Raw genomic sequence first — 12247 nt, forward strand, 5'->3', positions numbered from 1 at the left:
TTGCCTATAAATTTGAATTAGCTAGCTTCATTTAAAAACAGTATATATGGAGTAACTGTCAATCGAACATTTGATGCTACAGGAGTTAAGAGATGAGCTGTTCCACCGATATACTGCAGGTTCCCTCCCCCATTTGCCTCCTTGTGTCCTGTATATCAAGTTGAAATATCAAGCTCGTTGGAGCCCACCAGTTCTATGATCTTTTTGTTGATGTCCTCTAGCCATTTCAGCTCAGGAACACCTCGACTCTCGCCACGGGCTCCATCTTTTTCCCCTCAGCAACCATTTCTGCTGATTGGCTTTTCGCGCTTCATTTGCAGAACATCAACCATCAAGGAGATGAATGAATATATTGAATAGTGAGAGGCAGTGGAGGCCTGCTCCTTAGTGTGATGAGTGATTGCCAACACGTGGAGTGGACTTACCGTGTGTAGTCGCGACTCTGTGGAGATTGCGCCAGTTATTGGTCTGTGGTGTGCAGGTACACGGATGGCGCGGTGGCAGCGAGATGGTTTGGACAAGAGCGAGGCGCGTGCCGATGGACCATGCGGCGGCGTTGCGGTGGCTGGGAGCTCGACGACCATGCGGAGGCGTGAGACCTTGCTGTGGCGTTGGAGGCCCGACCGGACGACCGTGCGGTGGAGAAGGGCGGCCCAGATGCTTGGGCCACTGCTGGGCCGCGTTGCGATCCACTCCTAGCACCAAGGCGGGACGGCGTGGCGTTTGTTGGTAGCTCGGGAAAAACCAACGGCTGGGATGTGTCGACGTCGGCCAAGTCGGAGACGGTCCGGCGGGAGGTCGGACACGTGGCGACATCGGGCTTGGCGGGTGTGCCGGAAACATCACGCGGGAAGGTTTCGCGGTTCCTCCGAAACCGCCCCTGAACTCGGTTTCGGCAGTTTTCCCAAAACTGCCCCCGTGAAGATTCCAGAAGGACATGTGGCGACATCAGAGGAATTGCGTCGAGTCGAAGCAAACTACTCCAAGTCGTCACAGCCGTTGGATGGTCTTCAATGTATCTTTTCCGGTTTTGCCCCTAAGGGCCCTCTAGTTTAATTCTAGCACTTAGGGGTATTTTAGTCTTTGGAGAAAGGCTTGGAGGAGAAGCAAAGGGGGAGAGGGAGTGGGTGGCGCCTGGACAAAAGGGGCGCCCTCCTCTGCTGGGTCTTGTGCGCTGGATAGAACAAGGAAAACAGAAAGAGCCAGGCGTCCTCTTCTTCCTCCTCCATGTTCTTCCTCCCTTTTCTTCTCAGGGTGTAGGATCTAGCCATGGATTCTTAAGACTTTGTATGTGACTTGATCGGGAAAGGAGGCCCTTCCCTCCTTGTGCCCTCGTGGCTTTCGATTTCAATCATTTCGGTATGTCTCTCATCTTCCTTGTGATGGATTGTCAAGTCCGTGGTTGATTTCTTGTGTGCATGAGATCGTGGTGATTCTTAGATCTCTTGTGGTGAATTCATGCCTTCTTGCCTAGTGCAAAACCCCTAGGATTCACGAGCTCCTTAGGATCGTTGTTCTTGAACTTTTCACATTTTGAGAAAACCCTATTCTTGCTCAGTTTTTCGTCGATTCCTCTCAAACCATGGAGTGAATCGTCGATTCCCTTTGTGGGTAGGTTCACAAGGTTCTAGTGTTCTTGCCTGCGAATTTTGGTGAGCTTTTGACCTGATTTGGGCCTTCAATCATCGAGATTTTCCAAGGTCACGGGCTGTAAAACGCTCTGGACTTTGTTTCTGGACAGCACCGGTTAAACCGACGCTTGGGTTCAAGGTCGTCGGATCAACCGATGCATACAAGGTTTGGTTGCTAGGGTTTTTGGCATTACTGTTGAATGCACCGGTGCTTCACTCTTCTTTAGCATCGGATCAACCGGTGTTGCTTGTGTGTGTGCTGTTCTGGCCCGTTTAACCGGTGTATTGGCTTTTCTTAGCGCCGGTTGAACTAGTGCTCTGCACTCGGCTTTGTCAGTTGTTGCACGTCGGTTGAACCGACGAAGTGCCTCTGTGCACGTCGGTTTAACCGGTGCACACTGCGCGGATTTTGTGCGTTTTGTTGCCCCTCTGGACAACTGCACCGACGTCAGTTTCTGATTTTGTCGGTTAAACCGGCGTCGCTCACCGGTTGAACCGACGCTATTCAAACCAGGGCGTCGGATCAACCGGTGCTTGCTGTCTGCTGCTGCCGGCTCTGTATCACCGGATAGACCGACATATTCAAGCTGTATATGTCGGTTCAACTGGTGTTAGTATACCGTGCTGAATCTTGCGCTGTTTCTTTGTGTTTGCTTCCGTGTTTGTTTTCGTGGGTTCCTAGGGCTTTCTTGTGTTGGTGTAGCTCCTCCGTAGCTACTCCACACCTCGCCTAGGACCTTAGGGTTGGGGTGCGCACTTGGAACTTGAGCCAAAGTACTCGATCGCAATAATTTTGATAGGCTCCCATTCACCCCCCCTCTGGTCGCATTTCTCGGTCCTACAATTGGTATCTGAGCCGGGACGGTTTCTCTCTAGCCTTTCTCGGTTCGAAACCGTTGTGCGACCATGGGTTCACCGGGCAAACCCCCGATTTTCGATGGAACCGATTATGACTATTGGAAGGTGTGCATGCGTGCCTATCTCTTGAGTCTAGGTTCCGAAGTCTGGTAGATTTGCGTGGACCCTGACTACGTGAACCTTGCAGTCCGCACGACCGAACTTCAGGTCAGGAGACATGAGGTTAACAGCAAGGCATACAACGCTCTCATTGCTTGTCTTGCTCGCCCTGAGTTCGATCGTGTCAGCGACCTTCTCACAGCCCGGAAGATTTGGGCACGGTTGGCCAACTTCCATGAAGGAACCAACCATGTCAAGTCTAGGCTGTATGAGACTCACCGGCGGGAGTATGAGAACTTTTCTCAGTTGTCCGGTGAGAGCATCGACACCATGTTCAGTCGTTTCCAGTCGATTGTGAACAAAGTCCGTGCGAATCAACCACAGGGCACCCAGGCCTACTCCGATCATGAGAAGGCTATGAAGCTTCTCTATGCTCTTGATCGCAAGGTCTGGGAGGTGAAGGTCCAGAATATCATAGAGTCTGCTGGCTATGAGACCTTCACCGTGGATGAGCTGTTCAGCAAGCTCAAGGCTTCGGAGGTGGAGAAGCTCTCTCGAGCTAAGATGGAAGGCAATCATGCTGATGCCTCCGCCTCCAAGTCTATGGCCCTGGTAGGCAACTCTGGAGCTAACTCTGACCCCTCTCTTGGAGGTTTTTGCTTGTCTTCACTTGTGTCTGTGACATATGAGCAGTTGGAGGTGCTTGGGAACGAGGAGCTTGCGTTGATCATCCACAAGTTCCAGCGTGCCTTCAACAACAGACAAGCACGAGCGAAGACCTGCTTCAACTGCGGCAAGACCGGCCACTTCGCCGCCGAGTGCCCCAAGAAGAAGAGTTCCAGGGATGAGGACGACCGCTCCAGGCACGAGGAGTACCGCGAGCACCGCCACAAGCACAAGAGCGGGCACTCCCACAAGAAGAATGGCGGACGCTCCAAGCGGCACCACGAGCGGAAGAAGAAGAACGTCGGCAAGTACAAGAACAAGTAGGCGTTCGTCGCCCAGAGCGAGGATCACTCCTCCACCAGCCAGAGTTCGACGTCTTCGTCCTCTTCCAGCTCCAGCGACTCCGACTCACACCACCGCGGCAAGAAGAAGCGGAGCACCAAGAAGAAGGCCACGGAAGGCTTCACTGGCCTTTGCCTCCATGCTGGGAAGGCGGCCGGTTTTTGTACCATGGCCATCGACTCCGACGCCGACGGAACTCCTTCCACAACTGCAGAGCCTGCACCTCAGCCAGAGCCAAGCTCTGAGGTACGTCCTGAGCACCCCACTCCTGAGGAGTTGGAGGATCTTTACACTGCTCTAGATAATCAGGACTTGATCATTAAGGATGCTAAGAGGCAGTTTAGAGCTTTGAGACTGGAGCTGAAGGAAGTTAAATTAGCCTTAGAGATTGCTTAGTCTGCCCCTATTGTGGAGGATTGTGTTGAGGAGGATGAGTGCGGTCAGTGCATCGGTTTGATGTCTGACCTGTCCGAGCTCAGGAGCAAGTATGATGAGAACTTGCTCAAGCTCGAGGAGGGAAAGAAGGCCTTGGATGAGCTCAAGTCCCGGCCTACCCTCTTGGGTGCTTGTAAGGAGTGCCCAGCACTTAGAGAAGAGCTTAAGGAGAAGAATGCTGCTTTGAGGAAGTTGGAGAAATCCGTAGTTCCTAGCTCTTGCTCTGCTTATTGTACTGTGTGCCCAAGCCTGATCTCTGAGCTTGAGGAGGTACGGAAGGACAAGACCCGGATGGAGGAGGAGAACTCCCACCTTCGGGAGATTCTCAGTTGGGTGTCCGCCCGCGAGCCTCAGTTGGGCATGATGGTTCAGCAGTTTAAGCGTCCTGATGGTGTTGGGGTTGGTTTTGCTTTTACTCCTGCTGACTTTGTCCAACCCTATGGTAAGATTGGTGAGATACTTGAGCCGAGTGTGAATGCACTTTCTTCTTCCACAGCTCCACCAATTCCTAAACCAGCACCAGTTAAGGATGGAATCCTCACTGAACCACCCAAAGCTCCACCCAAGAATCCAGTGTGGGTTCCCAAGCCAAACCATCTCAAGAACCGACTGGATACACTCCCTCCTAGTGGTAAGCCAATTCCTAAGCCCAAGGTGAGGACTCAGCCCCCTAGAGTGCCTCAGAGAGCCCCAGCTTCTACACCACAGCCTACACACAAGAGAGAGCCTTACCAGTGTGAGTGGTGCGAAAGGGAGGGTCACTTGGCAGAGTTTTGCTTCCGGAGGTTGAGGTTTGAGCGCAGGAAGTCTGAGAGGCGCGCTCCAGAGGTGTTCCACTAGCCTACAGGTGGACACACTCCAGCTCAACGTGGGCATAGGCGGGATGCCAGGCCACGTCGTGTAGGTGGAGGAGGGGGAGGCGGTGGTGGTTACCACATTCCTGTTGGTGGTTTCACCGGCCCTGTTCCACACCGTGCTTTTGGTGGTGGTCAGCGTGGTCGAAGCTTTGGTAGCGGAGGCGCACCACGTTTTCCTCAGCGTGGTGGTCGCCAGCCACAATTTTCGTTTGAGGATACTTACCCTGCTTTTGAGCAGATGGCACGACACTGGTTTGCTTCTTTCTGTGCTAACCCCAGTGTCGGGCCATTTGCCCGCTCTTTCTCCTCTTACTGAGCAGGACACTCGAGGCCTGGAGGACATATGGCTCATGGACTCCGGTTGTTCGCGCCACATGATCGGGAGTCACAGATGGTTCTCCAGCCTCACCCCGACGAAGGACAAAGAGTACATCGTCTTCGGGGATAATAGTAGAGGAAAGGTACGTGGAGTTGGTGCTATTCGGATTTCAGACGATTTCACCTTGAGAGAAGTTGCTCTTGTTGATAAGCTGGGTTTTAATTTGCTCTCTGTTTTGCAACTTCTTGATGATGGGTTTGAAGTGAGTTTCAAGAGAGGTTGCTCATGTGTTCTTGATTCCAGAGGAGAGTTTGTGTGCGGCATTGTTCCTCTTGGCCGTGTGTTTCACATTGACTTTTCTAGATCTTCTTCTAGCACCTCTCACTGTCTGGTGACTGGTCAGTCTTCTGAGCTCTGGAAGTGGCATAGGAGGCTTGGTCACTTGAGTTTGACCTACTAGTTAGGCTCAGCTCACTTGATTTGATCCGAGGATTGCCCAAGCTCAAGTTGGACAAGGACCTTGTTTGTCACCCGTGTCGTCACGGGAAGATGGTTTCTCTTCCGCACCCACCTGTGAATCAGGTGATGACATCGCACCCAGGCGAGCTTCTTCACATGGACACCGTTGGTCCTGCTCGTGTGCGCTCTGTCGGTGGGAAGTGGTACATTCTTGTGATCGTTGACAATTTTTCTCGGTACTCTTGGGTTTTCTTCTTGGAGACTAAGGATGAGGCTTTTCAGTACTTTCGAGACCTTGCCTTGAGGTTACAGAATGAGCTTCCACATGCCATGAGGGCTATCCGCAGTGATAATGGCTCTGAATTTAAGAACGCTCGTTTTGATGACTTCTGTCGTGGCTTTGGTCTTGATCACCAGTACTCCTCTCCGTATGTTCCCCCACAGAATGGCGTGGTTGAACGCAAAAATCGGACCCTAGTGGAGATGGCCAGGATGATGCTTGATGAGCATAGGACTCCTAGGCATTTTTGGGCCGAGGCAATCAACACCGCATGCTATGTTGCCAACCGCATCTTCCTTCGCTCATTCATGAAAAAGACTTCGTATGAGTTGCGGTTTGGTCGACAGCCCAGAGTGTCCCACCTGCGTGCTTTTGGTTGCAGATGCTTTGTTCTGAAGGAGGGAAATCTTGATAAGTTCGAGTCTAGGAGCTCTGATGGCATTCTTCTTGGCTATGCTCTTCAATCCAGAGGCTATCATGTTCTTATTCTTGAGACTAACCGGATCGTCGAAACTTGTAATGTAACCTTCGACGAGTCCACTCCTTCTTTGTCTGCATCTTTGGAGTGTGCAGGTGATGATGAGTTTGGCCAGGACATCTTTGAGGATGAGGATGAGCCTGAGGCCTTTGAGGGTGATGGTGGTGTCCCTGCGCCGACTGCAGGCCCACTTCCTGGAGATTCGAGTTCTGACGACGATGGCGGCCCGCTCCCCACAGCTTCGACTACGTCCGATCCACATCCAGCTCAAGGTTCTTCCTCCGGGACCCATGTTGAGGGCGGTGGCGAGGCGACTTCGTCAAGAGAAGCACCACGACACATTCAGCGTCGTCATCCACCTCGACAAATGTTAGGTGACCTCAACGAGCGAACCACGAGGTCCAAGGTAACAAGTATCGCTAGCTTTGCTCATTCAGCGTTTGTTGCCTCCTTTGAGCCCAAAGATATTGGACATGCTTTATCTGATTCTAACTGGGTCAATGCCATGCATGAGGAGCTAGAAAACTTTGAGCGAAACCAAGTCTGGGTCCTTGTAGAGCCTCCACCAGATTGCCACCCTATAGGTAAAAAAATGGGTTTTCAAGAACAAACAAGGTGAGGATGGGATGGTTGTGAGGAACAAAGCTAGGTTAGTAGCTTAGGGTTACAGCCAGCAGGAGGGGATAGATTATGAGGAGACCTTTGCACCTGTAGCTCGTTTAGAGGCCATCAGGATCTTTTTAGCCTTTGCAGCTTCGAAGGGGTTCAAGCTGTATCAGATGGATGTTAAGAGTGCCTTTTTGAACGGGTTTATAGAGGAGGAGGTCTTTGTGAAGCAGCCTCCTGGCTTTGAGAGTCCCAAGTTTCCAGACCGAATCTTCAAGCTTCAGAAGGCTTTGTATGGTCTGAAGCAAGCCCCTAGAGCCTGGTATGCGAGGTTGAGAGCCTTTTTGCTTAAACAGGGGTTTATCATGGGATCGGTAGATAAGACACTGTTTCTCCTCAGGCGTGGTGCTGATTTTCTGTTGGTTCAGATTTACGTGGATGATATCATCTTTGGTGGCTCCTCTCACTCTCTTATTTCTAGCTTTTCTGATGATATGAGCAAGGAGTTTGAGATGTCGATGATGGGTGAGCTTCAGTTCTTCCTCGGGTTGCACATCAAGCAAACCCGAGATGGCACCTTCGTCCACCAGGCCAAGTACACCAAGGACATGCTCAAGAAGTTCGACTTCGGGGACCTCAGTCCCATGCCGACTCCCATGAGCACTTCTACGGCGCAGGATGAGGACACTGAAGGTGTTGCTGTGGACCAGAAGGAGTACAGGAGCATGATGGGCTCGCTCCTGTACTTGACGGCCACCAGACCCGACATCCAGTTCGCGGTCTATCTCTGCGCGAGGTTCCAGGCTTCTCCGCGCACTTCTCATAGGAACGCTGTGAAGAGGATTTTCAGGTACCTTCGCTACACTCCTGAGTTTGGCCTTTGGTACTCTTCTTCCTCTTCTCTTGCGTTGGTTGGCTTTTCTGATGCTGATCATGGTGGGTGTCGGATTGATCGCAAGTCGACTTCAGGTACTTGCTAGTTTCTTGGAACTTCTCTTGTGTCTTGGTCTGCCCGCAAGCAAACTAGTGTAGCCCTTTCCACCACAGAAGCCGAATACATAGCTGCTGCTCCCAGATCCTTTGGATGAGACACACTCTCAGTGATTATGGCCTAACCTATGGCAGAGTTCCCATTTTCATTGACAGCACTTCAGCCATAAGCTTAGCCAAGAACCCCGTCCTACACTCTCGCTCCAAGCATATAGACGTGAGGTTCCACTTCCTGAGAGATCACTATGAGAAGGGTGATGTCGAGCTGACCCATGTGTCCACTGATAATCAAGTAGCCGACATCTTGACCAAGCCCCTAGAACAAGCCACCTATGCTCTCTTGCGGGGAGAGCTTGGAGTGTGCTACCCATTTTGAGTTGGGTAGTTGTTTTTGTAGTTTAGGATTTGTTTTTCCTTCTTTTAGCTTTTTCTTGCATTTTGTGTACATACCATCTTGCATTGCATTTGCTCGTATGCATTACACTTGCACTAAGCTTCTCATGTATGATATCTGCATTTGCTTGTGCCTTGTGCAATGGTATGAGTTGTATATATGCTTTGACCTTGAGTAGCTAGCTCCTTTGAATATGTTGTATATTGGCTCTGAGCTTAGCTATTTTATTCTTTGAAAATCATAAAACATGGTAACCTTTTGGATTTGCTACTAGCATGTGTAGGCTCGTATGCTTGTGCTATCTTGTTTCATGTTTAGTGGCTAGGTCCTTTGCTATCACATGCAACAAGATGCTCTCTTTTGCTTCGTGTTGGAATGTATTAATTGGACTCTAATTTCAAAAATCCAACTCTTGCTTTGCTCTGAGTGAAAAGATCCAGGTGGGATTGCTTGCACCACTGATCTTGTACTGAGACTGCTCCTCTGGAGAACTTGGACAAGGCAGTGGATGACTGAGAGTGTTGTCTTAAGCTTCTGATGGTCATTGACCTAGGCTTGGCACATTCGCTAAGTTAAGCACTTGCAAGCTTTCAACCCCTGGCACCAATTCTTTATGTTTGAGAATTTGAGAGTTTTTCAATTGGTTTCAAGGTTACTTGAGTGGCAGTTGCTGTGATATGCTTTGGGTAGCTCACCTGTATATTCTTGATAGCACTAGCATGCTTGTTTACCTTCTAGAATGCTAGGTCCTTTTATGGTGATGCTTTCTTTCACAAATGACAAATGCTTGCTCATGATCTGTATAGATATATTCTTATGAGCTTCTCCATGCATTGTCTTTGTATATGTACCCTCATATGCTGTGCTGATTCGACCCTTGCAAATGCTCTTGTTCTGTACCTGGAAGCTTTTTAGGCACGCATGCATTGCACTTCATGGCATATTTTCAGGGGGAGCATCTAGGCAGGGGGAGTTTCCTTGACGTGTGCCTTGTCAACAAGGGGGAGAGAATGTTGTTTTGTGTCTCACCTTAGGGGTTAGGGGGAGAATTTCTTGTTCCTTGTCCTAAGGGGGAGAGATTGTTTGTTTGATCTCAGGGAAAGATTCAGACTTTGAGTGTGCACACATCGGGGGAGAGTTGCATAGTGAGGGGGAGCTGCATTTCAGGGGGAGGTTCTTGAGCTTTTTCATGCTCTTTGCTGGCTGTGTTGAGCCTTGCCTCTTTCTTGAGGGGTCAAGCATGTTTTGGAGTCAGTGCGTCGAGCCGTTGCCCTTGTCTTGGGGGCTGACCCTTTTGGTTTTGCTACCTTCAAGTGATCTTTTCTGGCTTTTCCTTCGCTTGTGATCACTTGAGTTAGCTCTCTTTGTTTTCTATTTCTTTTTCGATTATCCTTTTCTTTCACCAGTGTCCGTGTGGGGTGTGGTGTTGACAATGCACTCATCAAGGGGGAGATTGAGAGGTAGTGGAGGCCTGCTCCTTAGTGTGATGAGTGATTGCCGACACGTGGAGTGGACTTACCGTGTGTAGTCGCGACTCTGTGGAGATTGCGCCAGTTATTGGTCTGTGGTGTGCAGGTACACGGATGGCGCGGTGGCAGCGAGATGGTTTGGACAAGAGCGAGGCGCGTGCCGATGGACCATGCGGCGGCGTTGCGGTGGCTGGGAGCTCGACGACCATGCGGAGGCGTGAGACCTTGCTGTGGCATTGGAGGCCCGACCGGACGACCGTGCGGTGGAGAAGGGCGGCCCAGATGCTTGGGCCACTGCTGGGCCGCGTTGCGATCCACTCCTAGCGCCAAGGCGGGACGGCGTGGAGTTTGTTGGTAGCTCGGGAAAAACCAACGGCTGGGATGCGTCGACGTCGGCCAAGTCGGAGACGGTCCGGCGGGAGGTCGGACACGTGGCGACATCGGGCTTGGCGGGTGTGCCGGAAACATCGCGCGGGAAGGTTTCGCGGTTCCTCCGAAACCGCCCCTGAACTCGGTTTCGGCAGTTTTCCCAAAACTGCCCCCGTGAAGATTCCAGAAGGACGTGTGGCGACATCAGAGGAATTGCGTCGAGTCGAAGCAAACTACTCCAAGTCGTCACAGCCGTTGGATGGTCTTCAATGTATCTTTTCCGGTTTTGCCCCTAAGGGCCCTCTAGTTTAATTCTAGCACTTAGGGGTATTTTAGTCTTTGGAGAAAGGCTTGGAGGAGAAGCAAAGGGGGAGAGGGAGTGGGTGGCGCCTGGACAAAAGGGGCGCCCTCCTCTGCTGGGTCTTGTGCGCTGGATAGAACAAGGAAAACAGAAAGAGCCAGGCGTCCTCTTCTTCCTCCTCCATGTTCTTCCTCCCTTTTCTTCTCAGGGTGTAGGATCTAGCCATGGATTCTTGAGACTTTGTATGTGACTTGATCGGGAAAGGAGGCCCTTCCCTCCTTGTGCCCTCGTGGCTTTCGATTTCAATCATTTCGGTATGTCTCTCATCTTCCTTGTGATGGATTGTCAAGTCCGTGGTTGATTTCTTGTGTGCATGAGATCGTGGTGATTCTTAGAGCTCTTGTGGTGAATTCATGCCTTCTTGCCTAGTGCAAAACCTCTAGGATTCACGAGCTCCTTAGGATCGTTGTTCTTGAACTTTTCACGTTTTGAGAAAACCCTATTCTTGCTCGGTTTTTCGTCGATTCCTCTCAAACCATGGAGTGAATCGTCGATTCCCTTTGTGGGTAGGTTCACAAGGTTCTAGTGTTCTTGCCTGCGAATTTTGGTGAGCTTTTGACCTGATTTGGGCCTTCAATCGTCGAGATTTTCCAAGGTCGTGGGCTGTAAAACGCTCTGGACTCTGTTTCTGGACAGCACCGGTTAAACCGACGCTTGGGTTCAAGGTCGTCGGATCAACCGATGCATACAAGGTTCGGTTGCTAGGGTTTTTGGCATTACTGTTGAATGCACCGGTGCTTCACTCTTCTTTAGCATCGGATCAACCGGTGTTGCTTGTGTGTGTGCTGTTCTGGCCCGTTTAACCGGTGTATTGGCTTTTCTTAGCGCCGGTTGAACCGGTGCTCTGCACTCGGTTTTGTCAGTTGTTGCACGTCGGTTGAACCGACGAAGTGCCTCTGTGCACGTCGGTTTAACCGGTGCACACTGCGCGGATTTTGTGCATTTTGTTGCCCCTCTGGACAACTGCACCGACGTCAGTTTCTGATTTTGTCGGTTAAACCGGCGTCACTCACCGGTTGAACCGACGCTATTCAAACCAGGGCGTCGGATCAACCGGTGCTTGCTGTCTGCTGCTGCCGGCTCTGTATCACCGGATAGACCGACGTATTCAAGCTGTATACGTCGGTTCAACTGGTGTTAGTATACCGTGCTGAATCTTGCGCTGTTTCTTTGTGTTTGCTTCCGTGTTTGTTTTCGTGGGTTCCTAGGGCTTTCTTGTGTTGGTGTAGCTCCTCCGTAGCTACTCCACACCTCGCCTAGGACCTTAGGGTTGGGGTGCGCACTTGGAACTTGAGCCAAAGTACTCGATCGCAATAATTTTGATAGGCTCCCATTCACCCCCCCTCTGGTCGCATTTCTCGGTCCTACAAATAGTGGTTAGCCCAATTCAATATGTGGAAGACAAAAAAACCGTAATTCAATAGCTTCTGCTTTTCGGTCATATCGGGTAACCACCATCCGCACCTGCATACTCTAGTTTGTTGGCATCTTATCATCGAGTTGCTGCTCAAGGCATTACACGGTTATATCAGTATGTAATCATCTCCTACCTGTAACAACCAAACATAAATAAGCTATTTTTCCATCGGAGATTACATCAGTATAGTTAAGTTGAACATCTTGTTAAGAATTGG

Source organism: Panicum virgatum, chromosome 8K, assembly GCF_016808335.1.
Source record: "Panicum virgatum strain AP13 chromosome 8K, P.virgatum_v5, whole genome shotgun sequence".
NCBI lineage: Eukaryota > Viridiplantae > Streptophyta > Magnoliopsida > Poales > Poaceae > Panicum > Panicum virgatum.